Genomic DNA, 24,711 nt, shown 5'->3' with positions numbered 1-24,711 from the left:
GTCATTGGGTTGAGATGAGGCAGTTGTGAATTCTCTAGTCTTTTGTTTCAGATGACATGTTTTCATAAATTAAACTATGGCCTTAGCATAGTTCTTAACAGGGATTGGTTCACATCTCAAAATCTCTATCCAATTTTTCACCAAGATGACAGCTTCTTATTGTAAGTTATTGCTGAAGTTCCTTGGCATTTTAAAGAAATCTGTTACCCTGCGCTTTGTCTTTTGGTACTTCTTGTATTTGGGAGTGCTAAGTTTCACAAAATTCATTCAAAGTTGTGGGGGGCAAAATGCAGCCAAGCACAGTAGGCAAATATTACTGCTTTTGAAAGCCAGTGGATAAAAGATGAATATTGGACTATATTTCTGTCTGTTTTGTTGATAAGCTTATACAGTGAGTTTTATATTTAACATTTTATGTCTTGATGTATTTAATGTTCATATTTCCACATTTTTAGGCCAATGAAAAGGCAATGACCCTTTCAATGACTTGAAAAATTTAAGATTAAGAAAAAAAATAATAAAAATTGTATTATAATATATTTTTGAATTATACTGAATATGTGAAGCAGAACATTTAAAGTAGGCTGTGTCATGAAGTTAAATTAACTTTGTCTGTCATCTTGCATGCTTTATATGGGAGACCTCCAAGAGAACCACTGGATGCTACAGGAAGTAGTGTAGTGATTTCCTAGATGGCACTGTTTTCTTTGGGTTAGTACTAAATCAATACCTTAGCACGGTGCCAGATTTCGATTGCTGTCATTTGAATAAAATATAAAACTAAGGTCCTGGTTTCTATTTAAAAATCCTGTTGCATTTGACAATTGAAATGGGCCAAATGACAATATGGGTCAATTTTTTCATGACCTAAATTTGCCCAGTATATATGGCACTCTTTACTCATTTTCTAGCCTCGGTTGTTGTCTATTGTTACTTGGGTGCTCATTAATAACTATGTTCTCTCTGTAGTGGACTGTTTCCGAGTTGAATATAGTAATTTCTGTATGTGTAACATTTGTAAAATGAAAGATGTTTTATAAGTTTAAGGTATTTAGGACTATAATCCTTCCTTAGTCAAGTAGCTCTCCCACTGGAGTTCATTAAAAGTTTTATATGAGTAAGAGAAGCTAAGTAGAGTCCTGACATACTGTGCTATAAGGGGAACTGGGAAAAATCCCTCTATTCAGGTTGTCTAAACTTTCCTTTATAGAGAATCTGTACAGCCTCTTTGTAGAGCTTTTATTAACCTTTATTGTTATTCAGGCTTTGAAATTTGGCAGTGGGGAATCTTCAGGCTAGATAACTTTTTTTATTTCTTGATCCCATGAAATATAAACAGTTGAAAACCATGACTTCCTTTCTGTCACTTGCATTGCTTCATAAAATTCTGGCAGCACACCAAAATAATATCTCAACATGTGAACGCTCTAATTGACCAGGCCAGCACCATTGCCAAAAGCAGTAGCAGCTGATGCTGCACTGGGAACAATTAACTTGGCTGCTGTTGGAACAGCTGTAGTGGGGCAGATGAGCTGGGCCTGACTTTCCTGACAATCTCCCTGCATTCCTGGGCCAAGAAAGGAGCTGCAGAGGGTCTTTTGCCCCCTGTTTCCTCTTCTCTCCTTTCTACTCTATTTCTGATCCCTAGCCCTGGGCAGAATATGGTGGTGAAGAGTGTGGGCTGGGCCCTTGGACAGTTCCTGTGGACCAAGTGCACAATCCATTTGGTCCAACTCTCCAACCATGCTGCCAGCTAATGCGGTTAGCTGTGTAATTTCGAATATGCTGTGCTGTTGAAGCCTTGCTAAAGGTGTTCAATGAAGGGGTATTTAGTGTTGTTGTAAACATTCTATTGGATTCCTTTTTGCGCTGGCTTGCTCCTCCTCCTTAGAAACTTCATTGGGTCTTTCCTTCCCTTCTCAGTTCTGCAAAGCTCAAAAGGTATATTAAAACAATGTTACTTAGGTTGCTAAGTCAATCATTTGAAAGTTAAGTGCAAGATGCACAATGTGCAGCCTTAATTTTTCTATCTTGTATTTATATGTTATGATACAGTATAATACATGAGCCTGCACTTTCCCTACCCACATGATTCCTGCTTTAGTCAGTGAAGAGGATGAACACACAAGGGAGCAGAATTAAGGTTGCAGAGGCAACTGTAAATCTGGCATTTCCCAGTTTTAAAATGCTTTACTTCTATAGCCTAAATAAGTCTAAATTACATTCTTTTAACTTAGTTTCTAAAAAGTAATTACTAATAATTTTATGTAATAGGTGACTTTTTCTTTTAGTCTTAACAGTGCTCAGTGGTAAGTCAGATTAAATAAGTGGGAAGAATTCTAAAACATGGGTTTCTGAATGTAATGTCAAACAGTATTCCTTAGCTGAGAGCAGTGGGACTGCTATATAATGTTAACTAGTTACACTTTTCTGGGGTACACTTCTGAGGTTTCACATTTGGTCTTATTCCCAAACTGATCTTTAAGCTACTTTAATTGCTTGCCTTGGAAACTTCTGGCTCAAAAACTAGGGAAGCTGGTACAAACCACATAAACCCAGAGTAATAAGCTATTGGGGGACTTCTGTGAAATCTGTGACATTTTTATTAAATGTAGCGCACTAATAAACATATTGGGCCCTGTCTAAATGTTGTATCACTGATGCAGAGTTGCTTTAGAATATTCATGGCCAGCTATGAAAGGAAAATCCTAGTTTTAAGGGGAGCTTTGGGGGCATAGAGTTGCCTCGTGATGCTTTTGAAGTAGCAGTGTGAATTGAAGCAAAGGGGCAAGGGGACAGGTTTGTGTATTTATTTTTATTGTTCTCAGCCACTACATGCATGTCTCTTGTCACACGGTTGAAAACAAGAAAAACAGAAAGCATCACTTAGGTTTTATGAGGATATTGACGCAGTTGGTATTGTTGGCTCAGGATAGGAGTGTTGGAATCTGAATGACCCAATTAGTAATTTAGCTAAAATGCCTTTATTAAATGCAAAGGCCAGTAGCAAAGCTCAGAGGCCACCTTTGCATCCCCCCTTGCCTGATAGTTGTTATTCACTCTTTGGCTGTAATTGAGGATTTGGGCTATTCAGTATATGCAAGCATTTTACAAAGACTGAAATGCTTCTGACAAACTTGTAAATGTGAGATACAGGTTTCCATTTGGAGCTGTTATGAGTTTGTTTTATGCTTTGAAAAATGTCATAAATAAAATGCTTATTTTTTTTAGTTGGTTATCAAGGTCATATTTCTTCATAAAACGTGCAATTTGTTTAGTCATGTACCATCTGGATATTTACAATTACAAATCAGTCAGATTTAACCAAATCTGGTATTTGTATTTCTCTTGAAATGTAGTTTTACTCAGAACTGATGGCCTGTGATTATTCCAGTATATCCAAGTTTCAACACATCTTGTTTGCACCATTAAAAAAAACCCCCAACTTTCTCTTGTCTTCAATTATGCACGTTTGAATTTGGAGGAGGAGAGATTGGCTGCTATGCTTAATTTAACAAAATGTGATTGCATCATGCTTAATGTATTCAAGAGCCAAGAAGACATATTTTTTGTATACGTGCAACCATTTTCGAAAGGTAATCACAGAGTTAAATGAGTGGAGACATTTATGGAAATATTATGAAGACATTGTAATGTATATTCTTGCTGACACTGCTTAATAAATTACTTGGTGAAAGTGCATGTTACAGTCTGAATAAGTAGCTCCCTCTAACTCATAATATCACCATTAGACAATGTAGTACTTTGGTCTTCTAGCCCAAGTGGTCATGGTTAATTCTCAGCACTTTGAAAAACAGATTTTTATTTTTTTCCAAAAATGTAAGAGCAGTTGAACATTTTGGATTTTTCCCCTTTAAATACAAGCAGTCAAATAATAAAGTAGAGTTCTTGTATTGTAATGGAGTAGTGCTTTTATTTTTAATGCTATTGTTAAGAGTAATTTATGGGGAGATGGGCAGTTATAGGTAATTGATTAACAGAAAGAAGACTTGAAGCCATATGTTCATGAAAAACAAATTATAAAAATCTTCTGATTAATTGGTGTTTGCTAAGTATGCAATGTTTGAAGCTTGGTGGATATAATTTCACTTCATTATTTTACATTCAGTCCACGTTCAACTAGTTCATTTGAATTTCAGCTTAAGCTACAGTCTTTCAGTATCTGTTTATTTAGCCATGTGTGGTTGATAGAAATAAGTGGTTTTTTTTCCTGAGGTCAAGTAATAGATAATGTTTGTTTTATTGTTAACCAACTTGGGGTTGAAGAATGTAAAATGAAGCTTAGATAACTGTCTCTGATGCCGTGACCTTTCAGTACGTGCACTATGAGAGAGACATGGAAAGCAGATTTTGGCTTTTTCTCTCCCTCCCTGTTATGACTTGAATAGGGATATCACAATTATTGGGAAACTTCATTATGCAGTTGTTTTTGGCTGTTAAGCCATCTTGACTTCAAATCTTGATCAGTTCTATTTTTTAAAAGGGATTAGCAGATCAGCTTCCCAGAAGGCATAGCTGATGCATTCTCCCCCTCCCTGTTGAATGGGCACAGGGAGGTGCAAGGAGGAGGCCTGTTGATAAAATAGAGGATAAACCAGAAGATAACAGTTAAGCTAAATAGTGTTTATTCATCTAGCTTAGTTCAGTTCTGAAATACCAAACTGAGATTTATTGCTGGGATAACCTAATGAACTTTCTAGTCATTCTGGCTTTTCTGCATTTCGTAGAATCATAGAAATGCAGGGCTGCAATGGAATCTCAAGAGCAGGGATGTAAATATTATTTAAAAAATGTTCATTTAACCTCCTCTAATTATCAGTTAGTTGTTTAACCGATATAGCACAGCACCTTGGGTACAGCTGCTTCTGGGAGTTGCTCCTAGCTCCTGGAGCCCTTTGACTGGGTAGAGTCGGGGAGGAGGCAAACCCAGCCAGACAACCAGTGGATGTGCCCCTGCACCTGTAAAGGGGCAGCTAATTATTTGATAAGTCATTTGGCCACTTTTTTCTTAAGCTATGAATAGTGGTACCTGTTGCCCCTTTCTTCCCCCTCTTACCTAATTTGCTGCCTTCTGGTTCAGCCTTCACCAAACAGCTTCCCTTCCTCACTTCTCTGCCAGACTGTGCCTGCCCTGAGCTAAAGGATAACTGGTAAGCTAACCAGTTATCACTGCCCTTATTGGTTAAGCGATTAAATGTTCAGTGATGAACATCTGAAAACTAGGACACAGTTGTTTTCACACAAGACAGTGATGAACATCTAAATGAATGTCTGATTTAGTAAGCAGAATTGCCACCTTTAAAAATAGACTAATGTTCTAGTAGTCAGTTGTAATGGTTCAGAAAACAATATGTTGCTTAAAATTTGGGGTCAGATTATGATAGACTAGGTAGTAATGGGGTCAGAGAAGGGTGAGTAGTGCCTCTGGGGCATTGTCTTTTGCTCATGTGGAAGCTGCTCTTGAGCACATGGTTTCAGAGAAAAGCATTGTCTTTTATTTCCCCATGCACCTCTTCATCTAAAAATGATGTATAGCTATACCTAATTTAATCCTGTTTTGCACAGTGCTAACTAACGATTCTGCACCAAATTCCCCCTCATTTTTTGTGTATGTTCTGTTTTTTTTTGAATAGGTGCAAGAAGTATCAGAGTTCCTACAGGAAGTGTCCAGAGGAGCAGCCTGGAGTATCCAATCCTTTGAAGGATTGGAGTTTGGGAGAGGTCACTTCCCCATGAATCCCAAGGATCTAGGGGTCTAAAAGACTGCCTTCTCTGCAGCCTCCCAAATACTTCCTCCTCAGGGGATTGTATGAAGGAAATTGAGCTTCCTGACCCCTGTTTGCATTTAGCCTGTTGTTTTATAGTAAATAGTAATGGTTGAGATCCATCAACCTCTCAATAACTTAAGTGTATTCCATTTGTATGTGCATCTGAATTTCTTTGTAATTAGGAAATGTATGAAAAATAAACGTTGGTGGATCAAATAATACTTTGTGGGGAGAAAAAATAATATTTGAGAGGTTAAAATCTTTAGGTCTGTCCCTGACAGTAATGGTAGGTTGCTCTTTTTTAAAGATTCATGGTTGTGAACTTGTTTCCTAAAGCTGCTGAAATAGATATTTCTTCTTAGGACAGACTGTTGTGCAGTGTACCAGTCCTCTGCAGGAGACTTGCAGGCCTCATCTGTTAAATGCCATCTGGAAAATAGGGCAGTATATGCTTTAAGGGAATGATTAAATAGGGTTACTGCCTCAAGGGGTAGTTTTCTGCACATTTATACAGTGACTGATAAAACCATATGGGTCCTGCAAGTCTATTCTAATTGAATCAGCTATTATAGAAAGGCAGAATTGCTAGAAATGTACTAAATGGATGAATTCCAAGTAAATACGTCACACAGTAAAATAGCTAGGAATATTAAGGCGCTGAAAATAAGTCTCTGTCAGAAATGGGGGAAAGGGGAGTTGGAAGTTAGACCTCTATAAAATTGCAGTATGTACATAAAAATTGCACTGTTATTCTGGAATAGTCATGTAGCTTAGTCTACCAAGAATTACCTGATATCATACAGGCATCCTGTTCTGTTATTTTTATTGTCAGAATTGTTCTGTTGTATTATTTGCATGGGCAGCGTGATTTATCTTAAACCAAGGGTTATCGTTTGGTGGTGTATAAAGAAAGGGGGTGCTTGCTAGAAGGGAGGGGTCAGCAAACCCCCCACCCTGAACATTTCTGTAGCACTGGGCAGAATTGTACTAAGTTGCTGGTCTGTTTTGTGTGAGTTATCTCCCAGATGGGAAGCAGCTGAACTGCCTTAGTGTGGAGGTAATTAGCCCAGGAACAAATCTGCATGTACGTAGCTATGTTTCTTCCATTTGAGAACCAGCATGTCTGGTGGTTCTGCAGTCTTCCTAGCAGGGAGACCATAGGGGAGATACCTGGTTCCCTCAGCATGGGATTGTGGGGTAAATTGGATGCGAGTTGTGGTTGTATGGGGTTGGAGGGCTGGGGTACAAGATAAGTAAGGCTGAGAACTAATGCCCTAAGCAGTGTGGGGTGTGATGGTAGTGAGAATAAAAAGAGAGAGAAAATTGTTTGCATTAACTAAATATACTACTGCATGTTGAAGGTGTGTTTAATCATGCCCTGCCTCAATATGAAAAAATAAAAACTAGGTATTCATAAATTGGTTGCGTGGTAATTAGTAGAAATATTTATGCAGTATTGCAAGGCAGATTGAGTTTAATATATCAAGGGTTCTCAGTGTTTTGTATGTTTTGTACTATGCTTAACAGACATCATGAACAGTGAAGAGGGGCCTTTGTTGGGAAGGGTAGCCTATAAATCAAATACGTAAAATTAACAATCTTTAGGTGACTGTGTTTCTTGTAGGAACTAAATTACATTACTGTGTCAACTACAGCAGTTTCTTAAATGCAACATAATACTAGAGAAGTATTTAATGCAGTTTTAGCTTCTCTACATAAAATTTAGTGGCCAGAAATCAGGAGTACCATCATCACATCAGGATCATTGGCAAATACTCTGTGAATCGTGGTTCATAAAATTTGACTGATTTTTTTCATTGAACCTAAAATGTCTTAAATGATTCTTAAATATATACTACACTACCAGTATTTGTCATTATAGAGTATTTAAAGGTAGTAGATATGATTAGTTTAAGTAGCATTGAACTGCAAGTTCACTTTCCATAGGATTAAGGATCAGAGGCTGAAATTTTGGTGTCATTGATATTGACAGCAAAATTGAGATGGACTTAATGGGATAAGAATTAACCCAGGGTCACCAGTGAAAAAGCAGTTAGCTTTGGAATAACATTTCTCCAGTATTGCAGCAGTCCCCTAATTAAGATGAGGCTCCTATTTTGCTAGGTGTTGTACAAGAACATACATATATGCAATCTGTTGGCAGTGTTGGCCATTTTCAAGAAGCCTAGGCCAAGCTGCAGAAGCATAGCTAAAGCAGAAGTCCCCCAAGTGTTTCTTAGTGATAGCAGAATGCATGGTTGCAGACAACTAGCTTGTATTTAATGTAACTTCTAGAAACGCAGTTTAATAAATGCTGCTATTTGAATTTATATATAAAGCATGAAGTGCACACATCTAATACCAAGTGATTTCTGGTGAAGAAATTGTGCACGAGAAGAAAAACCATGTATTTTATCATCAGGATTAATTAGGAGATCAGCCTTCAGCATGTTTGATAGAAATGGAAAAGAGAGGATGAGAAGGTAATGATAGTGTGGAATTGTAAACTGTAAAAAGTGAAGGAAGCAATCAACATATCTAGATAAACCAGTAATGAGATCCAATCCAGGGGTGGGCAAAATGTGGCCTGGCGGCCGGATGTGGCCTGCCAGGCCACTCTATCTGGCCCGCAGTGCCCCTAAAAAAATTTAGAAAATTAATATTAATCTGCCCCTGGCTGCCTGTCATGCAGCCCTGGATGGCTCAGTAAGCAGCCCTCTGCCCAAAAAATTGCCCATCCCTGAATTAAACAGAGCACAAGTCTGGAAAGGAGATTGTATAAAAATACCTTAAATCCAAATATATTATAATTTTATCTTAAAATGTTAGTAGTAACCAAAGGCAGACAAGGTTCTTTGCGTGATTTTGATATCTTTTATTAGACCAACTAAAATAGTTGGAAAACAATTATTAAGCAAGCTTTCGGGTTCAAAAACCCTTCATCAGGCAAAGGAAGTTTCAGCAGTTGGTGTGTGCTCTTCCTAGATGGAATGAAAAGTAAAGAAGCCAGAGGCTGGTCTGGTATGCATACAAGACAGGTAGTCAGTGAAAATGTATATTGAGGAGTCAATGGGTGAGAGACAGGCTGAGGGGGGGGGGGGGGGGAGAGAGAGAAGGGGGATGAAAAGTGGAGAGAGACCTAGGGAGTCAGATGTCAGACAGGTTATAATGTGTCATAAATCCAATGTCTATATTTAGTCCATGATTTTTAGTATGCAGGAGGTTGATGAAGTGGAGTTCAGGGGCTCGTCTCTAGGAAGTGTTTTGTAAGCTTCCTTTGAGGATCAGGACTGAGAGATTGGAGAGAATGGTTTTCTTGTGAGAAATGTGCCCCCACTGGTAATTGGGTATGTCCATGTCCTTAGACCAACACAGCTACAACCTACGCCCCAGTAGTAACCAAATGCATTAGATGTTGTTTTGCTGTATTTTTAGTTAAGTTTCCTAAATAAGTTGTAAAAACAAAGCACCTTTGTCAGTAAAAGCCATAAACGGAGGTGAAGAGAAAACAGGATGGTGGCAAGCAGCATTCCATGGTGTTGAAGAAGGAAATACAAAACTTCCCTTCTACTTTGCTAAGGATGTAAATCCCAGCTTATTGCCATCTAAGTTCACAAGGGGTCTAGTTCAGTCCAATCTGAAAAGTTTCAGTGAAACAGAAATTTAAATCCAATTGGAGAATGTTTATAGAATATTAGAATAAGTTGTCTATAAATACAGAGTATAAACTGTTGGAGGGAAATATGGAGAACTTGGCAAATTCAAAAAGATATTCATGTCACCCTCCTCACCCTCTTGAGTCTCCCTAGCCAATCTGGGTAACAGTCTACGTTGTCCTGTCATGGGGAACCAGATAGACTTTGGGGTAGCCATTTGCTTTTGTTTTGAGGTGTAGGCCAGTCTCTTGCCTCATCTATCAGTAGCCAACCTGCTACAATCCAGGTAACAAGTCTATGACCCCAAGAGCTTGCAAAATTAGGTGTGATAAGTGTTTCAGCGGGAAAAGAAATGTTAACTAAAACAATCCCCCCTCAGTCCTTCTTGAATTATTATATTAATAACCATTGCAAAGGAAACCTCTTATGTTAATTGAAAAACCGAGTGCCTAGTACACTTAATTGAAAGGGGCACTTTAAACTTGTTAATGAGCGCGTCTACACATGCATATTAATGCAAAGCAATAAACTCTGGTGCATATTGCACCAGAGTTTATTGTTCCCAGGTGCTATGTACCTGGGACCTCAGCACATTGAGCCAGGCTGGAGCAGCCCTGGCTTACTTGGGACCTGGGGGATCAGCCTACTAGCCCACGGCTACTCCAGCTTGGCTCAGAGTCCTGTGGAGGGGCTGGCTGGGGCACAAGGATGCTTCAGTGCAGGGCTAGCCGATAGCCCTTGTTCTGTAGCACCCTTCTGCCCCAGCCAGCTGGGTCAGCATCTGCATATGCATTGCTACGCACGGAAAACCGGTCATAAGATAGTACAAGTACTGGCCTGCTACAGAGTTTAGTTTCCTGTGGCCTAATAGGACCACACATGTAGATGCCGAGACATTTACTGTGGAGCAAATTAGGCAACACAGCAGTAAATGTCTCCTGTAGATGGCTCAATGACGCCTTAAAACTGTATACTCACTAAACTTAAAAGCAAGAGTTAAGGCCAGTGTAGATGGAAAGTTTGTGTCTCAGGTGGAGGGTGTGTGACATTTCAGTTATTGCACTATTATTATTTTGTGCTTGTTGGCACTAAGCTCATTTTGGCTCAGTGTTGTAGAGCACTCCCAGAGGTCATGAGCACACTTCAGCAGTCAAGGTTTGTAGGAGTTGAAGACACTGTTGCAAGATCAGACCCTTTGCTCTTACTGAACTTCACTGTTTCCCTGTAGAGTCATTTTTTGTGCCATTTTAAAAGTTTGCAAAAATTTATCTGATGTCCTGTGTATGTTTATAATTTTAAGGGTTTTTTTAATTTCAAAATATACCATTTAAAATGTTCCTTATTAAATTGTGACTCAATTAAAAATATTAAATTTCACTGACAATTTGAATCATGAGCCAAGGCCAGTAAAAGTTACGTGAATAAAATCTTTGTTTCAATGCAACTGTGACTTCAGATTGTGCTGTGCTTTTAGGCTAAGTACAAACAGTCAAAAAGCCTGAGGCTGAATCAATTTAGTCTTCTCAGGTAGATTGAACTAATGAGGAAGTGAATAGACATTCACTTTTGTTTCCGGACATGCAGACACATGCCTGCAATGGCCCAGGCCAGAAGCCGGGGTGTGCTGGAGCACATCTCCCTGCTCAGCTAGAGCAGACAGCTTGGGCGAAGGCTAGCCTGCCCACCTTGATAGGGGGGATTTGTGAGGAAGGTGTAAAATATCCTGGGATGCTGGGGGACTGTGAGTTAATTTTGAATCTGGAAGGGATTTGGGGCAGAAGTTCAGTAAACTGATTTAATATTTATCAGTTAAGTCTGATGTTACATGCATCTAGTTTATTTTACACTCATTTCAGCTATTTTGAAAGTGGTTTATGTGCACTGAACTTCTGTTGTGTTACAGATTTGAATCGGTTTCCAATCGCTTATACCAGGTTCTTGTGTAATTTCTGTCCCCGGCCTTCAAGTTTAATTCTAAAACCTGTTCAGGATGGAATATGTGGTGTAAAAGTTAGCTTTCAGTTTCCACCCTTTTACTTGGGATATGACTTCCATGAGCCATATGAGGGGTCATCACCAGGGATGACTATTCTGCAGTCGGTCGGGGTTGTAGGGGGGCAGTTAGGAAGGCCAAGGCAGAGATGGAATTAGGGCTAGCTTCCCAGATAAAGGATAATAAGAAGTCCTTTAAATACATAGCGGGTAAAAAGAAGGTTCTGGGTAATGTGGGGCCCTTGCAGGATGAGTTGGGAAATTTGGTCATCACACCAGACAACAGAGCTAACGTGTTTAATGATTGCTTTGCCTCTGTCTTCCTAAGTAGGGACCAGAACAGTCACCTCCCTGCTGGGCCCCCCTCGGGCCCCAGGGGAGGCACACCCAGGCCAACGGTTAGTGAGGAACTAGTTAGGGAACTTCTGGAGGGACTGGACGTATTCAAGTCAGCTGGTCTGGACGATCCCCACCCTAGAGTTCTAAAGGAATTGGCCGAGGTCATTGCGGGACCCCTGGCACGGCTTTACGAGCAGTCGTGGTGCTCTGGTGTGGTGCCAGAGGACTGGAAGAGGGCCAACATGGTTCCCATATTTAAAAAGGGGAGGAAGGAAGACCTGGGGAACTATAGGCCAGTTAGTCTTACCTTGATCCTAGGCAAGCTGTTTGAGAAAATTATTCTGGCACACATCCACGAGGGGCCAGCAGGGGACTGCATGCTTAAGGGCAACCAACACGGGTTCATCGGTGGCAGGTCCTCTCAGACCAACCTGGTGGCCTTTTACGATCAGATCACCAAATCATTAGATGCAGGTGTAGCAGTGGACATAGTCTTCCTGAACTTTTGGAAGGCTTTCGACACTCTCTCACCCCGTTCTCATTAAGAAACTGGGGGCTGTGGTGTCGACACCTACACAGTCAAATGGGTTGCCAACTGGCTGGAGGGCCACACCCAGAGGGTGGTAGTGGATGGGTCCTTCTCAACCTGGAAGGACGTGGGCAGTGGGGTCCCCCAGGGCTCAGTCCTCGGGCCTGCACTGTTCAACATCTTCATCAGTGACTTGGACAAGGGGGTGAAAAGCACCCTGTTCTAATTAGCTGATGACACTAAGATGTGGGGGGATGTGAGCACACTAGAAGGGAGCAACAGTCTACCATCAGACCTAGGTGGGTTACAAGGGTGGGCGGACGAGAATAGGATGGGATTCAACACAGACAAGTGCAAGGTGATGCACCTGGGGAGGAACAACCGGCACCATACCTACAGGTTGGGGAACTCCCCTCTTGTCAGCACAGAGGCGGAAAAGGATCTTGGAGTCATCATTGACTCCAAGATGAACATGGGCCGGCAGTGTGGGGAGGCAGTCAGGAAGGCCAACCGTATCTTGTCATGCATCCACAGATGCATCTCGAGCAGGTCCAAAGAGGTGATCCTCCCCCTCTATGCGGCACTGGTCAGGCCGCAGTTGGAGTACTGTGTCCAGTTCTGGGCGCCGCACTTCAAGAGGGATGTGGACAGCATGGAGAGGGTCCAGAGGAGGGCCACTCACATGATCAGGGGACAGCAGGGCAGGCCCTATGAGGAGAGGCTATGGGACCTGAACCTGTTCCGCCTCCAAAAGAGAAGGCTGAGGGGGGATCTTGTGGCCTGTTATTAATTAGTCGGGGGATCAGCAGGCATTGGGGGAATCACTATTCCCCCGTGCACTGCCAGGAGTGACCAGGAATAACGGTCACAAGCTGGCAGAGGGCAGGTTTAGGCTAGATATCAGGAAGCGCTACTTCACAGGGCGGCTAGGGTCTGGAACCAGCTTCCAAGAGAAGTGGTGCAGGCTCCTACCCTGGGGGTGTTTAAGAGGAGGTTGGATGAACACCTTGCTGGGGTCATTTGACCCCAGTATTCTTTCCTGCCATGGCAGGGGGTCGGACTAGATGATCTACTCAGGTCCCTTCTGACCCTAGAAACTATGAAACTATGAGCCCTTGTCTTTCAGTGGCATCAGTATTGGTTTGAAGACATAAGTGGGGCAAATTCAGGTGAACAACTACTGTTTGGGACAGTAGATGATTAATATTTTAAATTATTTTCATTTGCAGTGACTTAATTAAATATTTTCCTTTGGTTTCTTCCTGTATCTTGAAGATTTGGACTGAGTAGCATTTTTTTGAATCTATAGAAATTCCATGGCTATGCATTTGTGAGATATGGTTACAAATTAAAGATCATGAGTTTCAGTATTTTCCATATAGAAAATGCTGTAACTGTATTATGATATGAGTGTGGGGGGGGGTGGGGGGATAGGTTTGGTCCTATTACTTCCTTTTCTCTAGTAATAAACTCCTGGGTCAGAAAACAGTCTGACTGGAAATGAACAAGTGTCTTCATGGGATGCTCCCATTACAATTCCATAGTAAGGCAGCTTTTGAGATGGGGGTCAGACTGATGTACATGTACTTTCTACCCAGACAAAGAATTAGGATATATAAAAATTAGAAGAAATTGTTAAAGATGTTGTTGTTAAGGTATGTATCAGCACAGTTTACTCTTGGAATTAAATGTATGCATATAACTTTGCATTACTTCTTATTAAATATTCAGAGTGCAAAATAGAACTGGGAGTAGAGGACAGGTACTAAAGTCATTTAGTTTCTCTGTGCCTTTTTCTAAAATCCTATGCTTTTTTCCAAATCCCTGCAGCTAAGGAGCTAAAAACATTCATATTGATAGTGAGGTTATATTGAATGATTCACACTTACAAAACAGTTGGTCATTCTCAGGAAAAGAATTGGAAAGGTGTAAGTTAGAAAATGGGAAACTTGATTTAATCATGGCTTCTGGTATTGTGTAGTTTTAAAATGTAGGATATTTGTATTGGTATTGAGCTTATTTGGGATCACGTGATTCTAAATCATTTGTCTATCATTAAAAATATTTGAATACTGGTCCTATTGTTGTAACTGAGCAACTTTGCTTACTTATTTTGACTAAACTTCAGTTAAGTCTATGTAATTTATTTTATTTTATTTTGTGAATCTTTCTTTAGAAAATACATATAATAATTCTCAAATATTCTCTGTTATAACTCTAAAAATAACTAACAAAACCAATAACAACTGAAGCTAAATGCTTTTATTAATTTTTTATTAGATTTATAACCTTTCCTATCCAAAAGGCTCAGAGTAGGTTACTGTCCAGTACTTATTAATAATATGTGTTCTAGATGTAACCATCTTCTTAGGAAGATTTAAATACTTTTCCCCTATTTTGTATGTAAAATATATCTGCTTGTTTTATATTTCTAGTATTTGCTGTAAATTGATGTGATAGGTGTTTCAAGTGATAATTTGTGTGCATGTCTACACATGTGTATAATCATTTTATCAAATTCTTAATATGTTCTTCTCTCATTGTTGTGTTTAGATTACTGAGTGCAGGCCTACATATTTGCTTCTATTTGGAAATGAGGCTAGTTGTGGCAGGATGATGTTGATAGAAAACATGGAAAGATACGAGTTGTTTTTTTTTCCTTGGAATTTCAGTAATGATTATGAACTTGAAATATGGACTGGGGGTATTTCTCAAGATCTTTGATATTATTAATAATTTCTTAAGATACAAGTACTTTGGACTTAGATGGGGCATGAGATAATTTTCAAATGGGCTTTATCATATAATTTGACATGGGGTAGAACTAGAATTCACTCGCATCTTGTAGGAATCAAGTGAACTCTGTGTCTATCTACACTTGAATTTAGCCAAAAAGCTGAGAAATAATGACTTTCTACTAAGGAAACTTAAAAAAAACCAAAACTCTACACCCAAATTTCAGGAAAAATGGAAGAATTATAATTTTGTTGTTGTTTTTATTTTCTAAGCCATTTGTGTGATCTGATAAAATACTCCAGCTGTACTTTGGTCTTTAGATAACCTAGCATTCTTAATTGCCTTGTGTACTATTCTTACACCTGTATATTAGTATTGAATTGGCTTATTAATATTATGCTGTAGTTTATCCCATTTAATATTTAAGACTATCCCTATGCAAAAGTAGTTATTTAGTAGAATGTCTGAATTATTGGTACAGTTTTTTTGTCTGTATTGTTGACATTTGGTATGAGGTGGTAAGCGTGTAACATGGGGCTCTCTGGTATTTGTTTTACAAAGCTGCATTACGCTTCTGGCATATATGAGTATTTTTTTTTAAAGAGATGTGTAAAGAAGGTCCGGGGTGGGGCAGGTTCTGACACAATCTCCTGTACTGGATTTAAACAAACAGCGGTGTTAAAATTGGAATGGTCTAAAATATCTTTACAAGTTTTGAGGTGCAATTTCAAGATTTTAGCAGTATATTTTTAAATTGGCCATTATTTGTGAGGTTTTTTTACTTAATATTTAAACGTAACATTTAGAAACTAGAAACTCAGTTTAATAAATGCTGCTATTTGAATTTATATATCAAGCTTGAAGTACGTCTAATACCAAGTGATTTCTAGTGCACGAGAACAAAAACCTTGTGTTTTTATTATTAGGATTCATTAGTAGATCAGCCGTCAACATGTTTGATAGAGATGGAAAATAGAGAATGAGACAGTAATGGCAGTGTGGTATGATAGTGTGGAATTGTAAATGTATAGCACAATATACAATAGGTGTATAAGGCCATACTCAAAATAAATTTGTGCAGCATTCACTTTATTATAGAAACAGAAGTCTTACAGGAAAGTTTGATCTATATGAAGCGAATTTTCTGGGTTTTTTTTCTTGCAGATTAGTTCCATGTCTAAAATAATACAGAGAGATGGCCCTTTTCTTGGTAGACAACTTAAAGGCCAATAATATAATAGGATGGTTACTGAAACTGGACCGTCTTTCAAACCTGTCTTCCACAATCTCCCACTTGCCCCTTCACTTCTCTTAGGGCAGAGTTGAACCACAGTTACATCCCCCCCCCCCCCCCCGCAGTACTGTGGCTGGCACTACAACTGCTATGCTAGTTCATGCAGACAAGTAGGAACTGCCAGTCCGGCACCTTTCCCTGGGACTGAACTTGCTATTACATTTTAAGAGAAATGAGTTGGACTTACTCCACTTAAATTATTAGCTATTTTTTTAAAGGTTTTATTAAGTGAGGTAACATAAAAGGATGGAGAAGGAATGTTAGCAGGATGGAACAGTGAAATTCCAGCTCTATTCATCAACCATTTGAAGGAAATATAGAATGTCTTTAAAAGAATTTGTAGCAACTCAGTCAGGAATACACTGATAACTCTACAACATGTTAATTGGGTAGGAACAGAAGATGCCCATGCCCTTTACATTGTTATGAAAAGCTGAAATAATTGCCAGGGGAGGGCAGAACTAAAACTCAGACTTCAGCTGCTTGCAATAGTACTTGAATAGTTTCATGGGAGGTAGAAGGTGGGAATTTTAGAAGGATGATTATTATTATTTGCTGGTAATGCTCAAAATGTAGAATGAACATAAAAGGGTATGGTAACTGCCCCAAAAATTTACACTTCAGAAAAAGGACAAAACAGGGATGTGTAGGAGGAAAGGAGGACAAGATACAATTAAAGGGTAATTAGTCATGTCCTGATACCAGAATGTTTTAATAACAAGGTTTAAATTTTTGTAAGGCACATGCTATTTCTAAGTACTCTGCAACCTTACCACAGTCAGTCACTTAGTTTATGTAGGTACCATAGTAGAAATGAGCTTTCATGATGGGTACGAATGCAGGGAGGTTAGTGGTCTCATGGCCTAGTTTAGGTAAGCTCAAAACAAGGGTTGGTGGGAGAGGGATGTTTGTCCCATATTTGTTTAGAGACAAAAGCAGATAAAGGATCTGAAAGACTGAGGGAAGAATGTTCCAATGGTTGGAATACTTGAGAGACCTGGCTTAGTTTTCAACTTTGCAACAGATTTCCTGAATAACCTTAAGTAAGCCACATACTTATAATTGAGTCACAAAGAAACTAAATAATAATACCCTGGTGAAATACAGAAAGATTATTGTGAGGGTTAGTATGTTAAAGACTATGAGGTCTTCATATACTATGGAGAGGGGGCCTATACAAATACCTGTGATAGAAGATGAAGATAACAAGTTTGAACACTTGTTGAAGAAAGGAGAACCAGTGGCAGGATTTATAGTTAAATGGCAGACATGGTCCTATCAGCAAGCAAATTAAAACATCTTAGACATGTTTTAGCACGAGAAGTGGCAGAATTTGAATATGGTTTGTGCACATGTGTGTTTTGCTCAAGGTGCAGGAGAGGAATAATCAAAGGGGTGTGGCTGATCCGAAAATTGATGTTGGTGATCATGAAGATAATGATAACATTCATAATAATTCTTTGGATCAAATATAATCTGACCAAATTCAGACAGCTGGAGGCATGGCTGCATATTCCAGAGATTATGAATGAAATCCCTGTTTAATGGAGAGAGAGGAAGGAAGATTTGCAACGGTAAGAGAATTGCTCTTCAGGCCACAGAATGACTGATTAGATTTCAGGCATTAGCTCCAAAAAGCTGGCTGAATTAAGTATCATAAACTCTGAGGATGCTTAGTTGGGATTCCCTGAACTTGTTTTGACTTACAGCTCCTGTTAAATTTGAATAAGGTCAGCGGATCTAATTATATAAGTCAGGGAAGTCAAACATATGGCTCATGGGAGCCCCATAATCTGGCTCCTTGGTGCTGCCCTGTTGTATGCAGTGCTGGGCCAGCCCTGTGCATGGGACCTGTGAGTTGTGCTGCCCATGGCACTCACTGGGCCTGTCTCTGGGCTGCATTACCCTCAGTGCTTACTAGAGCCAGTCCTGTGCTGTGGTATGGATAGCACTTGCTCAGGCCAGCATCCCAGACTGGCTCAGGCAGGTGCTACATGTGCTGGATCAGGCATGGGGGTGGAAGAGGGAGACTCCTTGGCTGATGGCAAGCGAAACTCAGGGGCATCTGAACCCCCAAGTCTCCAGATTTCGGCTTGCATGTAGGATGCCTGCCAAAGGTTTTGAAAGTATATGAAGCCCCAGGCTCAAGTGGAGGATACTTGCCGGTAGCAGGGCCACCTATGGTTCTTGAATGATTCAAATGGATTTGGACCTGATCTGGCTAATTTGACCTGGGGCATGAAAAGTTTTCTTTTTAAAAATGAAATGTGGGTAGGAAGGGGTCTGTGGGCCTGATCCACTGTTTGGACCAGCCCCACGCTACTCATCCTGCCTGCGGCACCAGGTGAGTTTGACATCCGCTGATTTAGACCAATTCAGGAGCATGATGCAGCTTTTGCAAGGAACCCTAACGTCCTTTGAAGACCTGTTGCAGATACTGAAAACAAACTCTGAAAAACCTGTATATTACTGAAATAACTTCGCTCGTTTGTGAGTGTGTGTACGCATACCTCTGTAGTAGAAAAGTTATATACTGTATTTACTGGAATATAAGATGAGGTTCCCTCCCTAGTTGACATGGATACAAGGAAACCTCTCTAAATTATTGTCTGTCTTTGAACTGCTGTTAAAAGCAGCATCTGCTTAGTAATGGAAACTAACTATGAAGTTGATTTAAAGGCAGCCATGCTAAGCATGATTGTAAAACGCATGGCCCATATGGGGCCATATGAGGCTGGCTGGATATATAATACACACACACTGGAGATCGATGGATAGATAGATAATAGATATCTATCACATGCATGTACATACTCTCTCTCTCTCGGTAGGGGCTATGTCAGTTTACTACCGTGGTGGAAGGTAGTGTTGATCCAGGTGCTATACCTGGAAAGGAAGATCTCCTTCTCGCTGACCTTGAATGGCGTTGTATAGTTGAGGGTGGAGTGTACTGCAGGCAAGCACCCCTATGAGAGTATACCATAGTCTCCTAATGCAGTGTTTTTCAACCAGTGGGTCGTGACCCAAAAGTGGGTTGCAAGAATATATGAAAGGGTCATGACTAAACTTTAAGAGAAGATCAACAAACTTTTTAAAAATGGATTCTCCTTTAAAAGAGAAGGCATGGGAAACTGGCTTTTCCCTTGCAGGCTGGCAGAGGTTCCAGACTGTGAGGGGCTGCTTGGGGGCCCCCATGCTTCCCCCACGCCATGCGCTGGGGGCAGTGGGTCAGGAGTGAAGGGCACTGGGTTGAGACTGGCCATTGATTTTTTTTTTTTTTTTTACAAATGGGTCCTGGTACTACAGAAAAGGTTGAGAACCACTGCCGTAATAGGAAGATCTCAGCTACACACTTCATTCTATAGAGATGGGGGATTGTTCCTTAGCTTGCTCCTTTAGCTGTTTAGCTAAGGCGGGGGGGAGCAAAATACGGCCCACGGCCCATCACCTGGCTGGATCTGGCCCGTTGTTGCCTCTGCAGTGCTCCACATGGGGCTGAGACCCACCTGCTCCCACTGAGGCAGCCAACATCTTCACTCCCTGTAGCCCCAGCCCCAGCCAGTTTGCAGCTTCTGGCAGAGCTGTTACCAGCATGGCTGCAGCTGCTGGATGTTCCTCTGCTTCCCTCACCTCCAGCAGAAGGTGCTCCCCACACCCTCCTGGAGTGGTGGAGCAGGGGGCAGGAGTGGGAGGAGGAGCAGCTGGAGGCAAGGGGAGCACAGCAGCATCTGGCTAGCCACAGTGGGAACTGCCCCATTGGAAGCTGCATGTGCTGGCTGGGGCTGGTGGGGCTGTTCTGCTTCTCTTGCTTCCAGCTGCAGCTTCTGCTCCTGCTGAGCCTCTCTAGGTGGGGAGAAACTTCAGCAGAAGGCTCCTGCCCTGCGCATGGAGATTCAGCTCCAGGTCCTGTCCGCCTTCCACCTGCTTCACCCACCCACAGGGGCTGCTCATCAAGCTGAGTGGGTGGAAGGTGGCCAGGAGCTGGAGCCAAAGCTCCGTGCACTGGGTAGGAGCTTCCTGCTGAAGCTACCTGCCCACCCACCCAGAGCGGTGTGGCAGGGGCAGGAGCAGTGGCAGCAGTAGCTGCATCTGCAGGCAAGAGAAGCAGAACAGCCTCACCGGTCTCAGCCAACACAGGCTGGCCTGGCACAGCACGGTTCTGGCCACAAAGCTGGGAACCGCACAGCATGGCATAGAACTGTTCGTCTGTCCTGGCTGTTGTGTGCAGTTCTCGGCTGCAAGGCTGGGACCACATGGTGCGGCATGGAGCCAGCTTGGCCTGGATCATCCTGGCTGCAGCACATGGTTCTCCACTCCAATCACAGGACCCACATGGTGTGGCATGGAGGGAAAAGGCCATGCCAAGCTGGTGCCATGCCATGTGGCTCCTGGCCTTGCAGCCAGGAACTGCACACCACTCCCAGCCTAGTTCTGTGCCAAGCCATATGGTCTCCAGCCTTGCAGCTGGAACCACATTGTGCTGGGCCAGGCTGGGCTGGCCCTGTGCCACACCATATGGTTCCTGGCCATGCAGCTGGGAACTAGGCACTGCAGTCAAGATGGGATGGGCAGGGCTGGTTTCCCACCTCCCACCATACCTTCAACACACACATGCTTCCACAGTCCCCGCATACTCCCCCCTCTCATAACTCCATATCATACCATAGCCCCCCAACACAGTCCCACACCCTTCCACCATAACACCACACACCCCAACCCTTACCATGCTCCCAAATGCACCCACACCCTCCCAAATCCTCTACATAGAGTCCTACTCTGTCACCCATACTGTACCCACACCCACATCCTCCCACCCCAACCACATACCGCACAGCCTACTTGCTATACCCACGCCCACACATACACATCCCCACTCCCCAACCACACATCCCCTATACAAGAGTAAGAGTATATTTTACTGTTCTGGTGGTAAAGGTCAGGGGTTAGGGGTGGGATTTCTGGTCCCAGGATACTGACCAGAAGGCAGGGGGAGGGGCTACCCATGCTTCCTTTGACAGCTCACCAAAACTTTTTAAGCAGCCTTCCAGCCAAAATAATTGCCCAGCCCTGGGCTAAGGGCAAGTGAGATGAGGGGCATTTGAACCCCAAGACCTCTAGGCTTTGGGAGTATTTGAAGCCCCAAGCTGCAGAGTCTGGGATGTAAGATGATGCTAGTGCTGGTTGTAGTGCGACATGGACCTGACTGAGCTGTAATTAGTGAACGGAATTTGGAACTGATTTGACTAATTTAACATAGTTTGTACTATATACAAATAGGAGCAGGAGTGATACTTAAATGCATCTATGCTAAAACTTGCAGAAGTTTCAAGTCAATTAAAATGCATCAATTTTGGATGAATTAAGTCAGTGGATACCTGTATTAATTTCTTTATATGTGAATTATTACAGATATGTTTATTTTTAGGTCAGTATTTATTTTCAAATTTGTTTCTTACTTACATGTGCTGAAGGAGAGCAGGGTTTGATGGTAAGGAAGAGAGGAAGGGGCTGCAGGGGACAAGTTGTGGGTGTAGAGAGCAAGGGGGCTACCTGACCCTCCAGATTTATTTTCCTTGTTGTAGCAATGGGAGGGAGACAGATTCAAGGCAGACCTCCAGTGCTTAGATTCTATACCTGGGAAATTGAATCTAATTATTCATTGCTCATCTTATGATCAGGGTTGTCTTATGTTCAAGTAAAAACAGTATTTGTAAGTGGATTTTAGTTGTATTCTATTAGCAGTAAACTTGCCAAAGTTTGACCAGAGAAGTTGTCTGAATGGATTATAAACTCCTTGCAAAACAAGCCCTTTGCTATTAATGTTAATCCTTGACAAAACCCTACAAGAGTGAAATCTACTTCAGAATGCTGATGAACTGGATGAACATACAGCTGAATATCTTATCTTTGACAGAAATTGGCCTTTTGACCGTCATCAGCTGCTGATAATTACCCGCAGAAATGGTGTGAAGTCAAAGAAGTCCTGAAACATACTGAGAACTACTCAATACAAATTCCATTTTATAGGAATACTGCTTTATATTATGGAAGTGATTCTCTTTCAAATGGGAGACATTTAGCCATTTTTCTGGTTCATAAAAAAGGGGTTAATTTGAAAGCTTAAAATAAAGGTTCATTCCCTACTGATCCTGATAACCAAGGTGCACATCTGGTGTAATGGTTTCTATATCAGATATTTAGATAAACATGCCTCCAGAAAAAAAAGTTGTGATTTTTATGAATGAAAAGAGGTTTCTGGCAGGGGCAAAATTTGTATCAGTGATGGTGGTGTTAAAGTGATGTTGTAGCTGTGATGGTCCAGGAATTATGTGAAAAGCAAGGATTTTTGTGGGTGCGATCTTTTATTGGACCAACTGCAAGGGTGGGATAAAGTTCAACAAGCTTTCGAATGCAAGGCATTTTTTTTCAGGTCTTATAAGAGATTAAAGGCAATGGAGGATAAAATCCTTCTCACTTTACAAATCCACTTGTCAAAAAATGATGGGCGTTTACAGTGGAGGAAGGAGAAATGTTTCCAAGTAAGCAGTGAGGAATAAAAAAATGCATGCATGCGACTTGGAGTCTGTTTAAGGGTAGAAGATGAAAAAAGGAAGTTTGGAGAGTTCTTCAACAGTATTTTGCTCTGTGTTTTGGTTGTGAACTGCATTTTTTTTCCTAATGAAAACATACTGGTCTGAAAACTGGAACTGTTTCAGTCAAGAATAGCTCAGGTATTTAGTAGTTACTTTGGTCGCTTTACATGAGCAACTTGTTTGCTTTGTGACTCAAAGGCTGTGTCCCTGAAAATTGAATGAGTTGAATTGGTTCTAACTCTAGAAGGTGATCTATTATGTTTTATCAGCACTATATACTAGCTCCCTATGTGACCTAGATTCTAGAGGCAGTGGCATATCTAGGCCATGACTTCCCAAACTTCATGGTATGGAGAACTGTGCTAGCAGTACATCAGAAGCCCCAAGGATGAGCTGAATTTGAATATATTCTTTCATTAAAACCCAACATCGTAACATGTTATTTATTAATAGATAGACATTGCTTGTTTGTGTTCCTCAGTTATAACAGAAAAGATGAGGAAAGTAATGCCACTGGAGACAAAGAAAAGATGAAGTTCATTAGGCCAGAGCTCTAGTGGCTTTATCTTGTTAATGTCTGCTGGCTATTAGAACACTCCTTATATAAGCTAGCGTGAACTAAATATATCATGTTCCATACTTGGCACTCCTGCTCTTTGAAGTAGATGGGCCTGTCTTACCTAGGAGTGAAAACATAAAAACCACTACGTTCAAATTGAACCAAAAGGCGCAAGGAGATTGAATTTCATGAGGTAGTCCATTGTTGAGAATCCCCTCACTAGTTGGTCTTTAAAATACAATAAAATTTAGTACAGAAAGAGTACATGATTCTTCTTTTCCCTAGGCTGCATCTACACATGCAAGTAATGCAAAATGCCTGGGACCGTAGCACCTTGAGCTGGGTCAGGAGCTCTGGGGGCTAGCCTAGGGTTGCTGTCCCCACAGCTCAACATGCTGCAAAGGGGCTGGCTGGGATGCGAGGGTGCTCCAGTATAGGGCTAGCTGGCAGGCTGCCCCCATACTGAAGCACCCTTATGCCTCAGCCAGCCAGCATCTACATGTATGTTGCTGTAGACTACAAAAAAACCTCTAAAGCAGGATAGTACTTGTAAATGCTCCAGTGTAATTAGCTTACTCTAGCCTAATGGGGCTGCGTGTATAGATGCCAAGATGTTTACTGTGGTGCTAATTAGGCAACTGCAGTAAATGTTTTGTGTAGACACACCCCTAAAGTCTTGTGGAGTTTATATGATTTCTCAGGATTAAGATTTTGTTCCTGTGGGCTTTTTAGTACATAAGTGGTATATGCACACAGATGATGATTTGAGGAAATAACCATTACTACTACTTCATCAAAAAAAGAAAGAAATAGAATGTAATGGTGTACTCACAATGCATACCAATCTGGATCCCTGGTTGCATTACACGTTGTGAATTCTTCAAGATGTATAGACCTGTTATTTCTGATAACAGCTTCTACTGGATATGTTAGGTGACAATATCTTCTAATGCCCATCCACTATTTTGGCATTGTTTCCAATGCCCATCAACTATTCTTATGAAAAGTTACTGACCATCTTAGAAGTATGTTTAGCATATTTATGTTTAAGATGATCATTAAGATGTATCCATTCTTTGTCGTAGGACATACAAGTGCTTAGAAAGCTAATACCCTTTGCAGCCATCACAGTCCTCCCTGGTTAACAGCTGCAAGCTGTTAGCTCATGTTGGAAGCTCAAGAATTTGTGGGGGAAAGTAAGGATAGAAAGGAGGGAAGCAAAGA

At 41.1% G+C, this 24,711-nt stretch overlaps 1 protein-coding gene across 5 annotated transcripts in view; it reads left to right on the top strand.

Annotated features, from left to right (window-relative positions):
- The window catches only part of YAF2 (YY1 associated factor 2), a 38,376-nt gene that overhangs the window by 2,905 nt on the left and 10,760 nt on the right, over positions 1–24,711 (top strand). The window lies entirely within an intron of this gene.

This window comes from Crocodylus siamensis, chromosome 4 (genome assembly GCF_052110815.1).
Source record: "Crocodylus siamensis isolate JL-2025a chromosome 4, ASM5211081v1, whole genome shotgun sequence".
NCBI lineage: Eukaryota > Metazoa > Chordata > Crocodylia > Crocodylidae > Crocodylus > Crocodylus siamensis.
Note: the sequence above shows the minus strand (reverse complement) of the source record. Positions and strands in the feature narration are given on the sequence as shown.